At 42.0% G+C, this 24,494-nt stretch overlaps 1 pseudogene; it reads right to left on the bottom strand.

The window, feature by feature from the left end:
• Positions 1-1,118: 1,118 nt before the first annotated feature.
• LOC113890301 lies at positions 1,119-6,297 on the bottom strand (annotated as a pseudogene).
• Positions 6,298-24,494: the final 18,197 nt, after the last annotated feature.

Raw genomic sequence — 24,494 nt, forward strand, 5'->3', positions numbered from 1 at the left:
CCCTTATGGCAGAAAGTGAAGAGGAACTCAAAAGCCTCTTGATGAAAGTGAAAGAGAAGAGTGAAAAGTTCACTTAAAGCTCAATATTCAGGAAACTAAGATCATGGCATCCATTCCCATCACTTCATGGCAAATAGATGGGGAAACAGTGACAGACTTTATATTTTGGGCTCCAAAATCACTGCAGATAGTGATTGCAGCCATGAAATTAAAAGATGCTTCTTGGAAGAAAAGTTATGACCAACCTAGACAGCATATTAAAAAGCAGAGACTTTACTTTGCCAACAAAAGTCCATCTAGTCAAGGCTATGGGTTTCCCAGTGGTCATGTATGGATGTGAGAGTTGGACTGTGAAGAAAGCTGAGCACTGTAGAATTGATGCTTTTGAACTGTGGTGTTGGAGAAGAGTCTTGAGAGTCCCTTGGACTGCAAGGAGATCCATCCACCCAGTCCATCCTAAAGGAGATCAGTCCTGGGTGTTCATTGGAAGGACTGATGTTGAAGTTGAAACTGCAGTACTTTGGCCACCTGATGCGAAGGGCTGACTCATTGGAAAAGACCCTGCTCCTGGGAAAGACTGAAGGCAGGAGGAGAAGGGGACGACAGAGGATGAGATGGTTGGATGGCATCATCGACTCAATGGACATGAATTTGAGTAAACTCTGGGAGTTGGTGATGGACAGGGAGGCCTGGCGTGCTGCAGTCCATGGGGTTGCAAAGTGTTGGACATGACTGAGTGACTGAACTGAACTGATTATGCATTTTAACAACAATCTTTTCAAATTTGTTTTGCAATATAATACGCTCCCTCAAAATTTAATGTGCCCAATTCAGTGGTTTTGAGTATGCTCCCAAGGTTTTACAACCATCACTACCTAATTCCAGAACATTTTGTCATTCCCTCCAAAAATCTCCATGTCTATTAACAGTCATTCTCCATTTCCCTCTCCCTCCTGTCCTTGGCAACACTAGAAACCCTAAATACTCTTCAGACAGAATACAACATCTTTAATACAGCCTCTCAAGTGGCCCAGAGAGAAAACGGTGATTTTGGGATTCGGGGCAAGGAGAGGGACAGTTGGAGGATGAGCGCTTAGTTTGCTGAAAGGACACCCTCTCTAGTGCTCTTCAGTGAGCTTATCAGCTTTTGCCTCAGCTTCTTCAGTGGGTCGCACCATATAGAGGCCCATTCTGGGAGATGGTCATATTCACCTGCCAAAATCTGCTGGTATCCTTTGATGATCTCCTTCGAGGTACCAGTTTCCGCATATGACAGGTAAAGACCTCGGCCGCATGGAATGCCTGAGACAAGAAGAGCTGTATTTTCAGTGCACAGGACACAGTTCCTTCAGAAAGTTCATCTATACCCAAGACAGCAATGATGTTCTGGAGGGATTTGTAATCCTATAAATGGTAGCCCACTCTAGTATTCTTGCCTGGAGAATTCCATGTTCAGAGGAGCCTGGCAGGCTGCGGTTCATGGGGTCGCAAAAAGTTGGACACGACTGAGTGACTAACACACACAGGATCATTTGCATGGAAACAATTAATAGTTGGGAATAATGTAAAGTGCTTGCCACACTACCTGGAATAAGTTGAGGTTTCAATAAATTCTACCTATTATCATAATTGGGTTTCCCTGTGACTCAGAAGTAAAGAATCCACCTGCAATGGGGGAGATGCAGGTTTTATCCCTGGGTCAGGAAGATCCCCTGGAGAAGGAAATAGCAAACTACTCCAGTATTCTTGCCTGGGAAGTCCCATGGACAGGGGAGCCTAGCGGGCTACAGTCCTTGGAGTCACAAAAGACTCAGACATGACTTAGCAACTAAGCAGTAATAACAACAGTATCTTTTGCACCCCAGAGGCAACATCATAATGCTCATTGCCAACAATGGGATCCATAATGCAAGAGGTGGAGTCCAGAGAATCCATAGCTGGATAGATGCCCAGCTCAGCAATAACATGGGACAGCACAGTGGTGCACGTCCACACGGGCAAAAGTAGTGGCAGGGACAGGGCCGGTCAAGTAATCAGCAGGCATGTAGATAGCCTTAGAGATGTGATAGATCCCTTTTGGGTGATGGTTATTCTTTCCTGCATGGTGCCCGTGTCAGTGGCCAGGGTAGGCTGATAACTCACTGAAGAAGGGCTTCTGCCCAATAAAGCCAATACCTCTGAGCCAGCCTGGGTGAAACAAAAGATGGTATCAATAAGCAACAATACATCTTGACCTTCTTGGTCTCTGAAGTATTCAGCTACAGTCAACACAGTCAGAGTTGCCAACTCGAGCACCAGGCAGTTCATTCATTTGATCACATATCAGTGCTACCTTGGAGGTAGAATTTTTTAAGTTGGCATCACCAGACTCAGTCATTTCATGGTAGAAGTCATTATCCTCTTGCATCCTCTCACCAACACCAGCAAACACAGAGTACCCACCACAGGCTTAACAACATTGTTGATTAACACTATGATAAGTACTGTCTTGCCAATTCCAGCACCAACAAAGTGCTCAATTTTGCCACCTTTGGCATAGGGAGCCAGCAGATCCACAATCTTTATACCAGTAACCAGAATTTGCTGCTCAACACTCATCTCTATGAATTCAGGAGCTTCAGCACGAATAGCTACAAATTGTTTGGTTTTTATGGGACCCCGGTCATCAAAGATTCTCCAGTGACATTCACAAATCTACCCAAGGTCTCAGGGCCAACAGGAATTTTGATTGATGTACCAGAATCCAGGACATTCTGGCCTCTAACCATGCTTTCCATACCATCCATGGCAATGGTCCTTATTGTTCTCTCACTCAAAGACTGGGCCATCTCCAAAACCAGCTTGGTCTCCCTGCCTTGCACTTCCAGGGCATTTAGGATGGGTGGCAGCTCCTCACCAAATTGGACATCTACCACTGCACCAATGACAGCCACCATTGCCCAGTGGTGGCACATGCCTTTGGCAATGGAAGTGTTTGGTCAGCATAGTCTCTGGCAGCCTGGAGCACTACTGAGGTGATCCTCAGAAAGAGCTGGGCTTGTGGTAGCCGTGCTGAAGGGCTGAATCCCCAAAAGGACCCTGAGGCCCAGGTAGCAGCCACACAACCCTTGAGTCCCAGCAGAGTGGTGCCTGGGTGGAGACTACTTATCTATTAATTTCTATCTCTATGAATTTCCCTACTTTAGACATTTCAGATAAGTGAACTCACATAATATGTAGACTTTTGTGTCTGACTTTTTCACTTAGTATGTTTTCAAGGCCCATGCATATTACAGCATGTATTAATGCTTCAGTCCTTTTTATCACTGAATAACCCATTGTATGGCTATACTGCTTTGTATATCCACTGTATGGATGTATCATTTTGTTTATTCATTCATCAACTGATAGATATTTGCAGCTTCTACTTTTGGTCTATTATTATAATGCCACTATGAACATTTGTGTATAAGTTTTTGTGTTGACATGTTTTCAGTTCTCCTGGATATTTGCCTCTAAATGGTATTCCTACTTTCTCCACTTACTAATCAATGCTTGTTATTATCTGTCTTTTTGATTATAGCCATCCTAGTGGATACAAAATGGTATCTCATTGTGATTTTGATTTTCATTTATATAATGACTAATGATGTTGGACATCTTTTCATGAGCTTATTGCCCATTTGCACATCTCTTCCAGAGTAGTTTCTATTCAAATTCATTTTTTATTGGATTATTTGTCTTTTATACTTGAATTATGTATTGTTTATAGACACTGAATATAATCTCTTAGCAGATATATGATTTGCACGTATTTTCTCTAATCCTCTGAGTTGTCTTTTACTTTCTTGATGGCGTCCTTTGAGGTATGAAAATTTTAAATTTTGATGAAGTCTAATGTTTTTTGTGTATGTTTGTGCTTTGGTGATGCTAAAAAATGATTATATAATCCAAATCACAAAAGCTTACACCTATGCTTTCTTTTATTGTTTTAGCTCTTACATTGAGGTCTATAATCCATTTCCACTTAATTCCATATATTTTTTAAGGTAAGGGGTTCAACTTCATTCATTCCATGTGAATATCTAGTTGTCTTAGCACCCTTTGTGGAAGATAATTCTTTACACATTGAATTGTTTGGGCACCCATGTTCTTTGACATAAATGTAAGAGTTTATTTCTCTCCCATCAGTTCTATTCCGTTGATCAGTATGTGTTTCGTTATGCCAAAATCACACTGTCTTGATTACTGTAGATCTATAGAGAGTCTTCCAGAGAAGGCAATGGCACCCCACTCCAGTACTCCTGCCTGGAAAATCCCATGGAAGGAGAAGCCTGGTAGGCTGCAGTCCATGGGGTCGCTGGGGGTCAGACACGACTTGAGCGACTTCACTTTCACTTTTCACTTTCATGCATTGGAGAAGGAAATGGCAAGCCACTCCAGTGTTCTTTCCTGGAGAATCCCAGGGACGGGGGAGCCTAGTGGGCTGCCGTCTAGGGGGTCACACAGAGTCGGACACAACTGAAGTGACTTAGCAGCAGCAGCATACAGAGTCTTCAGATCAGGAAGTATGAGTCTTCTAACTCTGTTCTTTTTAAAGATTGTTTTGGCTATTTTGGATCCCTAGATTTCCATATAAATTTAGGAACAGCTTGTTAATATCTGGTAAAAAAGAAAAAAGGCAGCTGAGATTTTAATAGAATATGTCACATCTGTAAATAAGTTTGGGGGAGTATTGCTCTCTTAACAACCTTAAATCTTCTGATCCATGAACATGGGATTGACCTGTTTATTTAGGTCTTTAATTTCTTTTAAAAATGTTTTGTATTTTCCACTTTATAAATCTTCCACTTTTTCTATTTCTCTGCAAACAAATTAAAGACTGATGGAATTTATTTTTTAGTTAACAACTGAGAAGATTTTTTCATATTTGTAAGATAGAATGAGTGAGGTAGAAAGACAGATGCAGGGGGAGACTAAGAATGAGGCTAGAGCTATTATGGTGAATCTCAAGTTCAGTGCTTGGGTGCCTGACAATGTCAAAGTAAAGTGAGACTATTTCAGTGCCACAAAGGCAGAGTGCAGACTTTAGGCTGAGAGTATCCAGCTCTGACAGTAAGAGTCGGAGTGAGGCAAGAAAGGCCTTTCACACACTTCGAATATCCCTCATGGTTCATCCTTTCAACAGTGATCTCTCAGGGGAATGTTAATAGTTCCATGAATTTCTCTGTTCTATAATCACCTGAATTCTGTCACAAATAATATGGGTTGGGAATGTTTCCTCCAGCTCTTCATGACCTGCCAAGCTGCAAAAAGCCATTGATGCCAAAAGTCCTCATTTAATCAAGCAAATACCAGTCCAGGAATGGCCCGCCTTTCGTTTCAGTGTGCTCTGGCAAAGGCAAGGAAGACAAGAATGACTGGGGAAAAAATAGCAGCAGGGACTCACTTGAGTCTGAAACTGAGCTGCGGAAAAAAAAAAGAGAGAGAGAGAGAAATCCCCTCGGAAAGAATGGGAAAGAATCCACATAAAAGATTTTATTGCTTATGACAAACGCCTGTTGCTCACATAAATTTCTAGAAAGCATGCTCATATGATAAATATGCAATATATATGTGTGTGTTTACACACACATACACACACGCACACAACCTGACTTATTGACTAGGCTGCATTTATAGTATGCTCCCAAGAAGAAAATGTTTATTTCAGTCTAAACATCTTTAAATGCAAATGGAAAAACAATTTCAGGAATCAGTTTTTCTGAAGTGGACTCTCAGTCCCTTCATGAGACTCACTGTCTCATTCGGGATAATTCTACCGTCATAAACTAGAGCAGATATTCATATTTAATGTAATTTACAGATGTTTTACTTCTCAGCCTACCAGGATCTTTTTGCTACCACTCTTTTAAGGACTGGTGCTTCATAAGATACTCAAGATATTTTATATTTATTACATCATTTATCTTCCCAGTCTTCTTGGAAATAGATAAAAAGAGGGCAGACAAGGTAAGAAGAGGGTTTATTCTCCCCATTATACAGATGAGAAAGCAGACATGTGGAAGGAAATGGACTTTCATTCCTTCATCAGTTATTTATTGACAGCCATCAGGCTCTGCCTCTAGATGCGGTGGTTACAGTAAGCTGTTTTGATCCCTCTTCTCGTGACTTTTAGTCTTATGGATTGCTGTTTTCAAAAACATATCTGATCTTGTGGCATCTCTGTTTAAGTTATTTTTGGGGTTTTCCACAGATTTTAGAACAAAGACTAAAAATCTCATCCTGGCTTGCAGTGTTTACATGGGCCTACCTCATATCGACTAATACTAGCCTCATCTACTGTCTGCCTGCATACCCACTACAGCTTAAATGTTTTTATTTTTTGAGAGAATATGTTTATTAGTTGTCATTTTTATTTTTTAATCAAAGTTTAAAAGTATTTACTTCAAAGAATTGATATTTTAATACTCTTGTTATAAAGAATAGCAGTCCCCTTTTTTCCCAGACTCATTCACTTTTAAGTCTTCAGTCAGTTCTTTTGATATTTATTTTCTTATCTCTCAATAGCATTTGTGTATTGCTACTTCTCCACTTTTTAGTGTTGAGCACTCTCTGTCGACTTCATACTGAGCGATCAGTTCAGTTCAGTTCAGTCGCTCAGTCGTGTCCGACCCTTTGATACGAGGCTTTAATTTTATCCCCATGCCTAGCTCCATATACATTTTGCTCCCACCACTACAGGCTATCAGGAGTTCTCATTCTAAGTCCAGATTTTATAATCAAAAGCAGACTTTATGTGCTCTAAATTACAGCATAATGTTATATTTATTTGTTCCTTGTTCAGACATATCAAAGTAGAAGGCTCAGTTCAGGGAGCAGGAGGCCAGGAGGGGAAAGGAAAATGAAAGACTGTAACTAGTTTAATGGCTTTTTTCACCAGAAGGAATCTTAGGAACCATTTCTTCCTCTCTTTTAACTTCAGAAATATTGTTACCTAGGTTCATGGTCACGTGGCATGTGGATGACAGAGGACCAGCAGGTGGTTCTGCTCACTGTTTCTAGTGCTCTTTGACACTTGCCATGCTGTAAACAAACTTTTTTTTTGGCTGTGCTGGGTCTTCGTTGCTGCTCGAGCTTTTCTCTACTTGTGGCGAGCTGGGCTACTCTGCAGTTGCAGTGCACAGGCTTCTTACTGCAATGGCTCCTCTTACTGCAGAGCATGGGCTCTAGGGCATGCAGGCTCCAGTAGTTATGATGTGTGGGCTCAGTATTTGCAGCTCCCAGGCTCTAGAGCACAGGCTCAATAATTGTGGTGCCTGGGCTTAATTGCTCCACAGCATGTGGGGTCTTCCTGGACCAGGGATCAACCTTGCATCTCCTGCATTGGTAAACAGATTCTATAGTTCTGCTGCTGCTGCTGCTGCTAAGTCGCTTCAGTCGTGTCCGACTCTGTGCAACCCCATAGACGGCAGCCCACCAGGCTCCCCCATCCCTGGGATTCTCCAGGCAAGAACACTGGAGTGGGTTGCCATTTCCTTCTCCAAAGCATGAAAGTGAAAAGTGAAAGTGAAGTCGCTCAGTCGTGTCCGACTCTTAGCGACCCCATGGACTGCAGCCTACCAGGCTCCTCCATCCATGGGATTTTCCAGGCAAGAGTACTGGAGTGGGGTGCCATTGCCTTGGCTCTGAGCCACCAGGAAAGCCCTATAACCAAACTTTTAACTAAGATGAATTTAGGACTGGTCTTGGAGTATCAGGAAATTTAAGGTGTTTGCTTCTGTGCATGTGTGTGCTTAGTCGTATCCGACTCTTTGCAACCCCATGGACTGTAGCCCACTAGGCTCCTCTGTCTGTCTGCCTAACAGTCAATAAATGCTTTTGTTTCATTTCAGATATTAGACCCTGCTCTCAACTGGGAACCTGGGGCCTCTGTATACCTCAGAGGAGCTGTCAAAGGCTGCTGAACCTCTGGTTTGCTCTTTTGTTCAGTTTTATTCTTCCCCAGAAAAAGAATAAAATTAGTTTCAGAAATGTTGGGAGAAGACATTGTATATTTAACACTACGGGAAAAATCATGGCAACTTGAGTTCATCTTTCATTCATTACTCTGAGAATATTCAGTTTAAGGGGAAGAGATAACTAAACACCTGCATATCTTTATAACCAGTCCTGTAATGAAATCAGAAAACAAACCTGTTGACAAGAAAACGCATCTTTAGGGGTGACTGCTCATCTCTTTCTGCACCTCTAGGTCAAGTGTTAGTGTCACTATGTTTGAGATTCTGCTGTATCCTGTCTTCTTAAACACCATTGGACTCAAAATTTTCCACCCTCACTATTGTTTCAAATATTTCATTGCTCAATAAAGGGTAATAAAGAAGAAAGATGGGATTAAAGGGAGTACTGAGAGGGGAGGAAAGAGACAGGAAATATTAGACTAGCATCTGAATGGTCAGGCCACTCAAGATGGCAGCTCTCTTGCTCTCTGTACATCCCCTGCTTGACCAGTCCCTGCTTCATTAACATCCTACTCACCTGGCCTTCCCTCATAATCACAGAGCCTAATCAGTACTTGCCCTCAGACCCAGCAATGATGGTTCTAATCTTTAGATCAAAACCATCTCCACTATGATAGCAGTGAAGGGCATCTTCCTCTGTGGGCTTCCCTGGTAACAGACTGTCAATCTGACTGTCAATTCCACTTATAACTGAAAACACGCACACACTACCCTCCCTATCCCCCTACCCCTACCCTACCATGGAACAAAGCCTGCTGCCATGTCTTGCCTGCAATTGGCCACACACAGTCAGATGTTGTTCCAGGACCTGGCTTCATACATGTAAGATTGCCCCATCCATTAAACCACTGATGTCTCTGTCACTGACTCCAGGCTTTTTGGTCTTGAGGATAAGCAAGTATAGGGCTTGCAGGCTTGTGGGATGTAGCCCAACAGCACCCAAATTATCTTAGACCTTTCACTAGTCACTTAATAAACGTTATTCAATTGAATAATGGTAATAGTCTTGTAAGGTAATAACCATTATTCTGCTTCATAGATGAGGAAGTGGAGGCTCAAAGAGGTTAAATTGTCCACCGTCGCACAGCTGTGTTATTCAAGTAGACTTTAGTCAAGCTTTCCTTGGTTCTGTAGCCTATCCTTTTTTTTGTTGTTGTTGCATTATTGACTATGGTGGTGGTAGTTTAGTCACTAAGTCCTATCTGACTCTTGTGACACCAAGGATTCTGTCCATGGGATTTCCCAGGCAAGAATACTGGAGAGGCTTGCCATTTCCTTCTCTAGAGGATATTCCCAACCCAGGGATCAAATCCAGGTCTCCTGCATTGCAGGCAAATTCTTTACCACTGAGTCACCAAGGAAGCTCTTTATTGATTCTTCAGGGCTGCTAAACAAATTACCACCACACTCAGTTGGCTTAAAGCAACAAAAATGTATTATCTCACAAGTTCTATGAGTCAAGGGTCTGGGTGCAGCTAGACTGGGTGCTTCTGACTCAGGGTCTCTCCCAAGGCTGCAGTCAAGGTTTGGGCTGGGGGCTGCCAGCATATCTAGGCTCACTCACATGGCTGTTGGTAGGTCTCACGTTCTCATTGGCTGTTGGCAGGAGACATACATTTTTGCCATGGGGACCTCCCCACAAGGGCAGCTCACGGCATGGCAGCTGGCTCCTCCAGGGTGAGTAATTGAGAGTGAGAGAGAACACTGGAGACTGAAGCTACTGTCTTTTTATAACTTATCTTGAGATAACATGCCATCACTTCTCCTGTGTTCTTGTCTGTAGAAATGAGTCAGTAAGTCCAACCAATGATGCTGTGAAAGTAGTGTACTCAAAATGCCAGCAAATTTGGAAAACTCAGCAGTGGCCACAGGGCTGGAAAAGGTCAGTTTTCATTCCAGTTCCAAAGAAAGGCAATGCCAAAGAATACTCAAACTACCACACAATTGCACTCATCTCACACGCTAGTAAAGTTATGCTCAAAATTCTCCAAGCCAGGCTTCAGCAGTACATGAGCCGAGAACTTCCAGATGTTCAAGCTGGTTTTAGAAAAGGCAGAAGAACCAGAGATCAAATTACCAACATTCGCTGGATCATCGAAAAAGCAAGAGAGTTCCAGAAAAACATCTACTTCTGCTTTATTGACTATGCCAAAGCCTTTGACTGTGTGAATCACAATAAACTGGAAAATTCTTAAAGAGATGGGAATACCAGACCACCCAGCCTTCCTCTTGAGAAAACTGTATGCAGGTCAAGAAGCAACAGTTAGAACTGGACAAGGAACAACAGACTGGTTCCAAATAGGAAAAGGAGAACGTCAAGGCTGTATATTGTCACCCTGCTTATTTAACTTCTATGCAGAGTACATCATGAGAAATACTAGGCTGGAAGAAGCACAAGCTGGAATCAAGATTGCTGGGAGAAATATCAATAACCTCAGATATGCAGATGATGCCACCTTATGGCAGAAAATGAAGAATACTTAAAGAGCCTCTTGATGAAACTGAAAGAGGAGAGTGAAAAAGTTCATTTAAAGCTCAACATTCAGAAAACTGAGGTCATGGCATCTGGTCCCATCACTTCATAGCAAATAGATGGAGAAATAATGGAAACGGTGACAGACTTTATTTTGGGGGACTCCAAAATCACTGCAGATGGTGATTGCAGCCATGAAATTAAAAGATGCTTACTCCTTGGAAGAAAAGCTATGACCAACCTAGACAGCATATTAAAAAGCAGAGACTTTACTTTGCCAACAAAGGTCCGTCTAGTCAAGGCTATGGTTTTTCTAGTGGTCATGTATGGATGTGAGAGTTGGACTGTGAAGAAAGCAGAGCGCCAAAGAATTGATGCTTTTGAACTGTGGTGTTGAAGAAGAGTCTTGAGAGTCCCTTGGACTGCAAGGAGATCCAACCAGTCCATCCTAAAGGAAATCAGTCCTGAATATTCATTGGAAGGACTGATGCTGAAGCTGAAGCTGAAACTCCAATACTTTGGCCACCTGATGTGAAGAACTGACTCATTTGAAAAGACCCTGATGCTGGCAAAGATTGAAGGCAGGAGGAGAAGGGGACGACAGAGGATGAGATGGTTGGATGGCATCACCGACTCAATGGACAGGAATTTGAATAAACTCTGGGAGTTGGTGATGGGGAGGGAGGCCTGTTATGCTATAGTCCATGGGGTCGCAAAGAGTCAGACATGACTGAGCAACTGAACTGATGATCAAGTAGAGGGGGTTATACAAAGACATGAATACCACAAAGTAGAGGTCACTGGGCGTCCAATAGAAATCATCTCTCTGAACTTGATTTTAAGTCCTAAGATATTCTTTGCTTTACAAAAATTATTTATATTTAAACTTCTGCTTAAGTAAAACCAAACATTCTATCTGTGTTTAGCATCTCTCATGAACTTTTCTTTATTGTAAATTTTTTAGGAAAGAATTTGAGAGAAGTTACATGCAACTTTAAAACAGGCAGTTCAAAGATTGAAAAATGTAATTCTGTTTGTATGTGTGTATGTATGTGGATATATATGCATAGACACATATATACATATATATATATATATATAACAATATTAAAATGTTCTTTTCATGCTGGTTTCAATTTTTAAAATATAAGAATAAAATAAAGAGAATGATAAATAACAGTGATAAGCAGCATCTGGCACAATGTCCATTACTTTTACACAAGTATTATTTTGCAAAGATTTCTATATTGTGCAATTTGGATGAGAACCAAACGAAATATCTTTGTGGTCCCTGATCCATGCTATGTGAGCATCTGTTCCCTTCTAAGTAATGTCTAATTAATGTTCAGAATTAGCTAAGAATGCTTACTGAATATATACTAGGAACAGAGTCCAGTCCTTCATTCTGGTGAGCAGTTGGTAAAGTTCCTTTTTTTATTCCTGAAATATCTGAAGCTCCAAGGCCCTAATGGGGAAAGGCAGGATGGATAGATAGCAGGCAACTTGAACAAGGCCCTAGGGTCCCAGAGACCTCACTTCAAAACCTCTTCTGCTGGAGGTTCTTGGGCAAATGGTCTTGTCTGAAACAACACCCACCCACCTAAGAGGGCAGCTGTGAGAAGAGGCAATGTGTTCAGGTGGTTTAGGCTCCGTGTGCTCAGTCTATGTCTGAAAGCCAGACTGGGTTCATCTCCTGGCTCTACCACTTAACTATGGAAAAGCCCTTAACCTCTCTGCTCCGCCTCACCTCTGAAAAGTGGCCATATGATGGCATCTACATCATTGTACTGTTGGGAGAATTATGTGCATTAATATGTGCAAAGCTCTTGCCAAGGATGGGCCAAGGACAAATGAAGTCATTTGTGTAAAAGCCCTATCCCAGTACCTGGCATTAGGTAAGAAAATTAATAAATTTTTAAACATTTAATTTCTTCATCTATAATATGGGGGTATTGGTGGGCTTCCGTCTATGGGGTTGCACAGAGTCAGACACGACTGACACGACTTAGCAGCAGCAGCAATACCTATCTTATAGAGTTCTATTTTTTCTGGATAGTAGAAATTAAAAAAAAAATGTTACTGAAGTATAATTTACAGTGTTATGTTAATTTCAGGTATACAGCACAATGATTCTTTTCCCATATAGGTTATCACATAATACTGAGTATAGTTCACTGTGCTATACAGTAGGCCCTTATTGATTATCTATTTTATATACAGCAGTGTGTATATGTTACACCCAAGTTCCTGATTTACCACTCCCTTCCACCTTTCCCCTTTGGTAACCACAGCTTATTTTTCTATGTCTATGAGTCTGTTTCTATTTTGAAATAAATTAATTTGTATCTTTTTTTAGATTCCACATGTAAGTGATATCATATGATATTTGCCTTTGTCTGGCTTATTTCACTTAGTATGATAATCTCTAGGTTATCCATGTAGCTGTAAATGGCATTATTTCATTCTTTTTTATGGCTTAGTATAGAGTTCTCTTATAGAGTTCTTATGAACATAAAATTATGTGTGTGTGTGTGTGTGTGTGTATGAAAGTCTTTCTGTCATGTTTGACTCTTTGCGACCCAGGACTATAACCTGCCTAGCTCCCCTGTCAGAGAAGGTAATGGCACCCCACTCCAGTACTCTCGCCTGGAAAATCCCATGGACGGAGAAGCCTGGTGGGCTGCAGTCCATGGGGTCGCTATGAGTCGGACATGACTGAGCAACTTCACTTTCACTTTTCACTTTCATGCATTGGAGAAGGAAATGGCAACCCACTCCAGTGTTCTTGCCTGGAGAATCCCAGGGATGGTGGAGCCTGGTGGGCTGCTGTCTATGGGGTCGCACAGTTGGACACGACTGAAGAGACCTAGCAGCAGCAGCAGCTCCCCTGTGCACGGGATTCTCCAGGCAAGAATTCTGGAGTGAGTTTCTATTTCCTTGTCCAGGGGATATTCCCAACCAGGGATCAAACCTGGGTCTTCTGCATAGGCAGATGGATTCTTTACCATCTGAACCACCAGGTAGACCATATATATGGGTTGTATATATATGTGTGTCTATATGTATATGTATATGTATGAAGTGAAGTGAAGTGAAGTCGCTCAGTCGTGTCCAACTCTGTGACCCCATGCACTGTAGCCTACCAGGCTCCTCCATCCATGGGGTTTTCCAGGCAAGTGTACTGGAGTGGGTTGCCATTTCCTTCATATATATATATATATAAAACATCTAATGGTTTGTGATCCAAATAAGGACTTAGTGAAAATGAAAGTCACTCAGTCGTGTCCGATTCTTTGTGACTCCATGGACTATATATTCCATGGAATTCTCCAGGCCAGAATACTGCAGTGGGTAGCCTATCCCTCCTCCAGGGGATCTTCCCAACCCAGGGATCCAACCCAGGTCTCCTGCATTGCAGGCAGATTCTTTACCAAGTGAGATATCAGGGAAGCCCCAAGGACTTAGGAAATGGTAGCTATATTTATTAGGAATTCACAAACAATTACAGAGCTGCCAATACGTGGGAGTTGGGGATGTCAAATAATTCAGTGTAAAACCTCTCTCAAGCCAGGAGGTAAATCTCTCAGCTCTAAGCGGTGTTGTGCTCCAAGATAACTAAAAGATTTCCTTTTAGCTTGGGTAGCGGTTTCTGGAGTTCCTTTGGGGCAGCATATGTACAGGGAATTGTAAGTCTGAGAATGGTATTCTTCTGGTTTCTGCTTGGTATTTTAATTGGCATATTAAGTTTCTTATCTACATCTTTTTTGTGTTTTTAATAATATCCCTTTGTGGTTGCAGACTGAGTGCAGAAAGAATGTATTAGAAGGAGCTAGTAGAGATAAATGCCGTCCATATGCTGAGAGCCTGGAGCTCTGGGATCATTGGGTTCCAGATGGGGGGACTGGCTGTCAACCCTGTGAGCTTTTTCCGGAGGGCCCGGCTCATGGTATGATGAGAAGGGAAGGCTTGAGGGCACCCAAAGAAAGGCCTGCTGAAATTCTTTTGCCTGCTTTCTCAAGGACTACCACTGTGCCTTAGCCCCTCTCTTGAGAACCCCACTCAAGAACGCTTGATGTCTTGAACCTCTCTTTGCAGGCAGAGAGGGATATTTCGTAGGTAGCACCAGCTTGGGTAGAAAAGAATGCATTTCTCAAAAACATAACCCTGTCTATGACCCTGCTAACGATAACCACAAACCAAGGGGAAAGAAAAGCATTTTAAAGCTAGTTCTGGGAAGCAGATCGCCCCCTGACCTCCTCCCCAGAGCCAGAGCTCTGAGTATCAGACTGAAGGCAAACATACCACAGAACAAGACAGTGGGAGACACCGCTTCATGACTAATTGGCTTTAGGAACACAGGATAAAGGAAAAACATATAAACAACTCTTGAGCTTTGAAAATAAATACTACTAAGGACCATGGATTGCTCATATAATTTCGTTTTTATTAGAAATACCAAACTCAGTGACCGTCTCTGTCCCACCTAATGCAGAGTTCATTAGGGGTGTATCATCTCTAATGATAATCTTCAACTATATTAGAAATTTTATTTGTTTTTCTGGTCCCTCTTTCATTTCTTCTTACCTGAAAGCTTCAGAGAAGAAGTCTCGTCAGAGTTCACTTGGCAATATTTTATGGATCTTAAATCAATTTCATAGAAGTCCTAACTTTTATCACCTTTCAAATGGTATTAACTTGGCTTTAAACTCGTAAGAGGATCTCAAAGGATAAGTTCCTGGTATCTGTTATCAACACCCTGTTTGGGGATTAGTCCTGTGTTTTCATGTGGGATAGAAACATATCCGGATAATTCTCCTGAGCTTCACTTGTTGAAATTTGACATTTGTCCTATCACTTAATTATGGCTCAGCTCCCAGAAAGCTTTGCTGTCACCTCTGAGACAGCTGCGTGCCCCTCCCCCATAGCACATACACTCAGTCCAGTCCAAATCCACCCTTCAGCTAAAATAACAAAAATAAAACAAAAAACAAAGCTAATGACAAAATACAGAGTGGAAATCCTTCATCTTGAAAGGCTCTCTCAGCTTTGTGTGGCTTGGAGCTGTTAGCCACAGGGAGATCAAAAGATTGGATTTGGGTTTCTCTGTCTTGGTAGGACTTCCAAATCCCTGTCCCACCCTACCTCCTGGCTTCTCCCTCCAACCCAGCATTTTAGCTTTCCTCACTGTCACTTTGTCTTACTGAATCCCAGGAGTACCTTTTTCTAGGGAGCCTTTGCCACCTTAAATGTTGCCAAAACAGAACCTGTCGCTTTAGACTGCTTAGAACTTTAGAACTTCACAATTGTGTGTAGAAAGAGAACTGGAATTAGTGGCAAAGACCTTCTCTCTGTGTGTTTCCTCATGCGAGATTTGCAACTTGAAAAGATCATTCTTCCATGTTATAATCCTTGTTCTACTATCATCGAGGTTTTTCTCTCTGTGTACAGTAACCAGCTGAGTGTTACCCAGTAGGTGCTGGTATGGATAAAAATGAGCTCTTTGGGGTCGGGGAGACTGTTCTTATTTGTAGCATTTGGCGATTTCCTTGATTTATAATATCCAGCTTGATTGATTTCAAGATACCAAAGTGAAGTCACTGAGCAAAGATTTGGGAAGAAATGCACACCACCAGCTCCACCTGCAGTGTGTCTGCTCCAGCACAGGGTTGGGGGAAGGCTGGGGAAGGCTGGCAGAGCAAGCAGTACTTGAACTTGAATCTAGAAAGATGAGTAGGCATTTTCTGAATGGAGAGAGACAAGGGAGAAGGCAAGAGGCAAGAATTTCTAGCAAAGAATATGCTATCAACACCGAGTTCACTCTGCTCTCTTCATGACAGACCAATAAACTGAGGTGTCGAGGCTAGGAATACGACTTTATTCCAAAATCTGGTTTCTCAGATGGCGCTAGTGGTAAAGAATCTGCCTGCCAATGCAGGAGATGCAACAGCATGGGTTTCATCCCTGGGTCAGGAAGATCCCTTAGAGTAGGAAGTGGCAACCCACTCCAGTATTCTTGCCTGAAAAATTCCATGGACACAACGAGCCTGGTGGGCTACAGTCCATGGGGCCTCAGAGTCGGGCACAACGAGCATGCACACAGCAGCAGACCAAGAAGACTGCAGACTAGTGTCTCCAAACCCATCTCATTGAGGTCTGCATGCCCGTTTCTTTTATATAGCAGAAAGGGAAAGGAGGTAGGGAAGTAAAGTAAAAGACCATTATCTTGCAAAATTGGAGATGTGTTAATTTCTCCTTTCCTTCAGCCATTCACAGATGGGCAGGGTTAGCTCCTTATGAGCTGAACTAAGTCATTTTAGTTTAACAGTCAGGCAGAGGGGTAAGGTTCTCTAAGGCAGGCTATTATTATAATAATAAAAGCAATGAAAGGCAGAGATGAAAGTCAAAGAAACAGATCCAACATGTAGTCAGAATTGGCTCTTCTTGTTACAGGTGAACAACCTTTGCTGCATTCTAAGTGTTCATGGTGGAGCATGTACAGCAGGGATGGACTGAAGAAAAGACTCCCTCCAGCAAGTCGTCTTGGCTCTAGCAACGTCCTCCGTCATCTACATAATTCCTGGGATTAAATGTAATCTACAGTCTCCTCTCAAGACTATTAGTTCCAAACAGGACAGAAGATCCTCTCCAGCTGGATTCCTTTCAAAAAAAAAGAGTAGTTTCAACTAATCCTTTGGTTACAATAGTCAGTGTCCTAGTGAAATAGTCATTATTCTAAGAGCCAACATCAATACGTTATTATTACAGAGAATGATCACACAACAGGGTGCCTCCAAGCCAAGAAAAAGGGAATTTTAGACTGAGAGGCTGTTAAAGGTCATGCTGTGATTTAGTTGCATAGGAAATGGAGAAAGTTTAAAGGGAAAGAGTGATGCATTGATTTGCGTCAAAATAAGAGCTTTGTGTAACAGGAACTATTTCAGAGTAGTCTAATTACCAACTGTCTCCATCACATTAGCTTGCCCTCCAAAACCTGCATTTCTTTGCTTGCATCTAAGGGCAATTCAGAGTATTGCTTCAATGCAAGAAGTTTATGATTCTGAACCTGGGCACTAGTAAGACTCATCACTCTCAGTGAAATCAACAAATATTTATTGAGGGGCATCTTGGCCCATGATACCAGGTTATCCTTATTCCTGGCACAGCAGCCCAGGGCTTTGAATGCCCCACTCTCCTCTGCTATCCCTGGATTTTTCAGGAAGAAGAAAGGGTGCTTCAAGAGATTTCTCATCAACTCTTTCCACTCCTGTCTCTTGACCTACACGACAGGCTCCGAGGGTTAGAGATGCTCAGACATTATTTTTCTGGCTTCTTTCTCTTTTATGAGGATTTCCTACTCTAGCTTCTGTAATTCATTTAACTATTGTTTGTGTAACTTAACTATATTTAAACATATAATTTAATATAAGTAAATACAAAAATACTATAAATATAACTATAGGTTAACTATACTTTGTAACATGGACATGTTCTAGAGATTTTTTGGGTAATGGATACTTTAAAAATGAACCAGAAAAAGCCACCACAAATCAGGAGCACAAACTGAGTTTCTCCCTTAAGGTCTTTTTTTTTTAATGTCTGCTTTTTTTTTTTTTTTTTAAAACTATGGGAAAAATGCTAATTTTCTTACACAGGAAACTTTAACAATCCAATTACAGTGAGTAGTAAAAATAGTTTCCTAGTGGGAATTGTTAAGGATATTGAAATAAACCCCCCTGGTAACACCAAATATCAGTTAAAATTATATGGATAAATCAGGACAGTAAAATTTCTAATGAGAGGTAAAAATAAGAATTTGGAAGTCATATATTACCAAAGTCATCATTTTGGTAATGGTGCCTGGTCACTGATTATGACCTATGATGCCTAGGACCACTGCCTGGTCCTAGTGGCCAGCGTGGTTCTTTCCGTGTTGTTTAAATAATGTCGTACCAGGATAAACATGAGATTAAGTTTAATATTAGCTTGCTGCTGCTGTCAACAGACAAACTTTTCAATGCTATTTCCCCTTCAGCTATTAAGTTGTTGCTCAGAAAATATCTGATAACCAAGAATGACCATCATAAAACTTCCTTCCCAAGCACAGTGAAGGGTATATTATTGTCAAGAAAACTATATCAATTTATATTAAATAAACAAAATCTTAAATTCTGAAAAATTGGCTCCAAAGGAGTTTGAATGAATGGAAGGCAACCCCAACTAGAAGCCCAGGCTCCGAGGCCTGGTCTCTTTTTGAGATCATCCTTGTCATCTTGTTTCAATTATTTAAGGCCAAGGGCCATCACACAAGCGTAGGGAGGAAGTCATTCTCTAGGGCGTGAAGCCTCTTCCTATCTCAGAGGTGGCCCTCGGCTCATCTCTCCCCATTTCAATTGTCCTGGAGAAAGGGTAGAACCAGGTCTTTTTCTATCATTTATTTCTAACTGGAGGATAATTACTTTACAATGTTGTGTTGGTTTCTGCCAGACGTCAATATGAATCAGTCACAGATATACATATGTTCCCTGCCTCTTGAACCTCCTTCCCACCTCCCACCCCATCCCACCCCTCTAGGTTGTCACAGAGCACCAGGTTGAGCTCACTGTGTTATACAGCAACTTCCCATTAGCTAGCTATGCTACACATGGTAACGTACAAATTTTAATGCTGCTTTCTCATTTCGTCCCACCCTCTCCTGCCTGCACTATGTCCATAAGACCGTTCTCTATGTCCGAGTCTCTATTCCTGCCCTGCAAATAGGTTCATCAATACCATTTTTCTAGATTCCATAGATATGCATTAATATATGATATTTGTTTTTCTTTTTCTGACTTACTTCACTCTGTGTAATAGACTGTTGTAGAACTAGGTGTTAAGGGAGCTTTCCTTTGGGACATAACACACAGAGGAGGCCACACAGAACAGAAGGGTAAGCTGAATCATCAGAGGGCAGCCCTCACTGGTTAACTGAGCTGGTGGATTATTTAATCCCTCTGAACCTCATTGGCAAAGTGGAGCTCATCATATTAGTATTTACCTTACAGATTGTTTGAAGGATTCAATGAAATAGGGATAAAGTGCCCAGCACAGAGTAGAATTCAGTCAACAATAGTGGCATTCACTGTACTTCAAAGCTACTCCTAATCCTCTCCAGAATAGCGTTTCTTCCTCTTCCCTCCCAGCAACGTTTCCTCCTCTATCCAAAAGGAGAGAGGAGTGACTGGCATTGCCTCTACTAGCATCATCACAGCAGGCCAACTACAATTGGAGGGTGAGGCTGAAGGAGAGGAATACCCCAATGAATGGAAACTGTAGCAACTTTTTGATTGCTGGAAGGAGCTGGCTCTTCGGAGGCCCAAGATCACTTGGTGGGGCAGGAGGATCTGTCAGTGGACATGAGCTTAACCCAACAAAGAAGGGCCAGGTCTTATGCTCTGGGAGGACAGGCAGCCCCACCTTTACTAACAAGATGAAAACACATCCTGTAACTTTTTACCACTTGGCTGGGATGCAGAATTCTTGAATTGTCCAAAACCATCTATGCTACAAGCAGTGTACATTGCTGTTTGTATGTCTGCCTGCTCGTGTTTGCTTTCAGTGTCTTAGCAGATTGGCTCTGGGTTCATGCTGCATGTTGTATTTGGCAAGAGGAGGTATTTTAATATCCTAGCTTGGCTAGAACTATCTCAATGCCGAGGAGTTCAGCTATTTTGAACAGGATAAAGTATTGCCTCAGGTCCCCACATAATCATAGCATAGAACAGTTCAACTTTAAACTTGTGTTATCTACCTTAGGAAATACTTGCTAAAATAGCCACATCTGGAGTAAGTCCCATAGGTTCCTGGAGCTCTGACCAACTCCTGGGCAAACCATGCGTATCAAAACACACTTGACGACTTATCTGCACTATCATCTGGGAAGCTGAAATTGATAGAGCATCCTTGTCCTTACCATAACCTTCCTCTGTATGTGTCTTTAATCCAGTACCTTAAATGGATGAGACCAGTGAAGACTGAACAGTTACCTTATTCCAAGTTTCTATGATTTCTGTTCAATCCAAAAAAGATATGTTCACCCACACAAATGGAGTAAGGCTAAATTTATTCATTCATTCACAAATATTTTATTGCATCCACTTGTACAGACACTTTGTAAGCACTGAGGCTACAGATGTGAATGGGCTAATCTCTGCCTGTAAGACTCACAGTCTAACAGAAGAGGCCATACTCCTGATAAGCCGAGGATACAGATAAGGCGATTGGTCAATTCCACAGGGACTGGAAACCAGGAAAGACTTTGTGGAAAAAATGACCTTTGTTCAGGGTTAAGACTTCAAATCAAGAAGTCTTGATTTCCAGTCTCCATAGACCTGAGCACGCCCCACCTGAACTCAGGACAATCTTAGCAGCAAATGACAATCAATCACACCGTGACAACTTTTCTTGCTTGAATTATCCTCATAGACTGTTAGAATGACTCTCAAAATTGTTGCAAGTGTTAATCACTCAGTTGTGTCAGACTGTTTGCAACCCCATGGACTGTAGCCCACCAGGCTTCTCTGTCCATGGAATTCTCCAGGCAAGAATATTGGAGTGGGTTGCCATTTCCTTCTCCAGGGAATTTTCCTGACCCAGGGATTAAACCTGGGTTTCCTACATTGCAGGCAGATTCTTTACCATCTGAGCCGTCAGGGAAGGTCATTAGCTAATTGAAGAGTCACTGCTTTTATGACATGTGTTCATCTCCTTAGTCAGCAAAAGAAACTCTCCTTTGATATTTGACAATGTCAACAGTTTTAGTCAATTCTATTAAAGATGCATGCTATCGAACTCTATAAACCCAGGGCATCTAGGAAATAAATATATCTGAAACCATGCCCTTTGTTTATAACTCATGTCTTCCCAATAGTGAAAGATTAAAAGTTGACTTTTTAAAAGATTTGAGCTTAAGGTAAGCTGCATGTGTGCATGCTCAGTTGCTTCAATCACATCTGATTCTTTGTGACCCTATGTACTGTAGCTCACCAGGCTCCTTGGTCCATTGGATTCACCAAGCAAGAATGCAGGAGTGGGTTGCCATTTCTTCCTTCAGGAGATCTTCCCAACCCAGAGATTGAACCAGAGTCTTCTGGTCTCCTGCATTGCAGGTAGATTCTTTACTGCTGAGCCACCAGGGAAACCCCAAGATAAACTACCTGGTAACAAAGGCAAGGAGGAAACAGAAGCACTAAAGTCAGTATCAAGTCATTGACAATTAATATGATCTCAGAGCCACTGTATGTTTGCCCCAAATGTTTCTCATGCCTTTACCTCTAAGTGATGATATCCAAACTTCCACTGGAAGACTTCTTCTTTACCATCAGTCTTGATTCTATTTATTTTTTATAGCCTTATTTTCTTTTCTTTATCTTTTTTTTTTTTTTTTCGCTGTGCCGGCTTTTCGTTGCTGCGCACAGGCTTTCTCTAGTTGCAGCGATAATTTGCTACTCTCTAGGTGAGATGTGGGGGCTTCTCATTGCAGTGGTTTCTTTTGTTGCAGAACCTGGGCTCTAAGGAGTGGGCTGCAGTAGTTATATAGTGCTCAGGTTTAGTTCAGTCACCTGGAAAGTCCCATGGGTGAAAAAAGGAGTGTAGTTAAGGTGGAAGGAGGGGAGAAAGAGTGAATAAAATAAAGATTGAGGGTACTCCAAACCTTTTTATTTGCAGTTTGCTAAAGGCCAGTCCTGCTCTCAGTTTAGGTGAAAAAAAAAAAAAAAAGGAGAAATTCACAGATAAAAAATGAAATTCTATGCCTAAGATTTCTAGGACAGGTGAGTTTGATGGTTTTGATAATTAAGACTAAGACAGCCCACCCTTATACTCCAGCCTCAGTTTGTAGCCATACAGGAGTTTCTGGTCCAGAATGTATCAGATTGCAGTAGGTGACATGAGGATGGCATGGCAGGATGTCACGTGGCCCAATGGTACTCTGAGAAAACAGCTGCAGTCACACTTTTTCATCACGGACATCCAGTGTCATATTTCACTTTTCCTTTTTAAAATTTTTATTGTACATGCTCTTCCTTGTACTTAAATCTGATTGTTGTACAAAGCATCTCACTCTTCAGTCCCCACCCATGGGCCAGTGCAGGCCTGCCAGGAAAGGGATGAGTCAGTGTCTCAAAGTCCCAGTACAGTCACCAGAGGAACCTTCCATTCCTACCTGGGCAGAGTATTTGCGCCTGCAGATTCATTCACAAGTGCAGATTAAACACTCTCTGTGTAGCAACTGGACCTGCCCCATGACAGATATCAGAAAGTATTAGACACAGTTCTGGTTTTGTTGTGCTTATAATTGTACTAGAGAGATAAGTCACAAATGCATGAAAATGTCGGGCCACAGCAGGATGTAGTAGGGGACTAACTTTCTAAAGAGAACTACAGTCAGTCAGGAAAATGAGAGATACCTGTAGATGAAGTGGTTAAACTCCATGAAGGTGGGGACAAAATCTAGTGTTCGATGTTGTATACACAGGGTCTTTAACATAGTGGGTGCTCAATAAATATTTGTTAAATGAATAAGTAGATAGATGGATGGATAGATGAATGGATGGATGGTTGGATGGGTAAATGGTGGATAGATGCTATTGTGAAATACTCCATAAAAGAAGTAGTTTTGGAAGATTAGCTAGACTTTTGATATAGAGGAGAAGGGAGAGGGAAAATCAGAAAAAGTTCCTCTCCAAAAGCTTCCCATATCATTCAGGATGCTGTCTTTCCCAGGTGGCACTAGTGGTAAAGAAACTGCCTGCCAATGCAGAAGACATAAGAGACACAGGTTCCATACCTGGGTTGGGAATATCCCCTGGAGGAGGGCATGAAAACCCACTCCAGTATTCTTGCCTGGAGAATCCCATGGATAAAGGAGCCTGGCAGGCTATGGTCCATGGGGTTGCAAAGAGTCAGACACGAATTAAGTGACTTAGCACACAGGCATGCAAGCTAGAGCAAACATTCAACAACTGTTGACCATTTCTGAGTCCTGAGCAATGCCACATCTTCAGTTTCTATCAGCATCAGCGGGGAGTAAGAGCAGAGTCAAGCTAGAATCCAAAAAAGAGAAAGTGGGATATGGAAATCAGAGAGTGGGATATGGAAAGCAGAGAGGTAACCTCAGTGTCACTGGGGGTGCCTCTTCCACCAGCCATTCCTCCATCCATGGGGCAAGCTCACAGAGAGCCAAGATTGTCACACCCTGCCTGGGTCCATGGTAAAACTAAAGGAAAGAGAATCAACTTGTATCAATCATAGATTGGGCACAATGGTCAGTGTGAAGACAGGGAGCCAACAGGTTACAACTTTTCCCATGTTTTTCTGCTGGGCCCCGTAAGGCTTGGCTTCCAATGTGAACCCTGAGTTTCTTCCAAGATGAGCTACTTAATTCACATCCAGAGGCTCTTAACACCAAATTAGTTGACACATCCAAGTATTCAACAACAGTACCAGACCTGTAACAAGACATATCTTACCATCTGCTTTTATGATCTATGGAGGCAGCAAGATGTATTCAAGCTGAAGGCAGCTGCTGTGTCCTCTTCTGTATTCCCAGCATCTAGCCAGTGCCTGACGAATAGGAATTACTCAGCAAATGTTTGTAGAATGAAGGAGTAAGGCAGCTGTAGCTCCATAGTGTGAATCAGCCTTCTGCTGGTCTTTCCCTGCCCTAAATCCTACTGTAAATGACTGAACTTTTGCCATCATTCTGTTCTGTTACTAGGATGAGGGTTCCTGCCTTTATCGGATCTATCCAGGACTGAACTCCTGCCCTAGGATCCAAGTCTATTATATGTTTTTTCCTGGATGGCAAGTGTCTGAATTTCTCAAATATTGTCTATCGCAAGTCACAATTTAAGACCAGGCCCTCAACATGGTTTCATGTCTCAGTGCTCTCCTATTCTCAATCCCTCTTCACGTCTTTAATTTTTATTCCTGCTTCGAAGCTCATCTCAACCATCACCTTCTCTCTGAAGCCTACCCAGGACTGC

The sequence above is a fragment of the Bos indicus x Bos taurus genome, chromosome 3, assembly GCF_003369695.1.
Source record: "Bos indicus x Bos taurus breed Angus x Brahman F1 hybrid chromosome 3, Bos_hybrid_MaternalHap_v2.0, whole genome shotgun sequence".
In the NCBI taxonomy this organism is placed as follows: domain Eukaryota; kingdom Metazoa; phylum Chordata; class Mammalia; order Artiodactyla; family Bovidae; genus Bos; species Bos indicus x Bos taurus.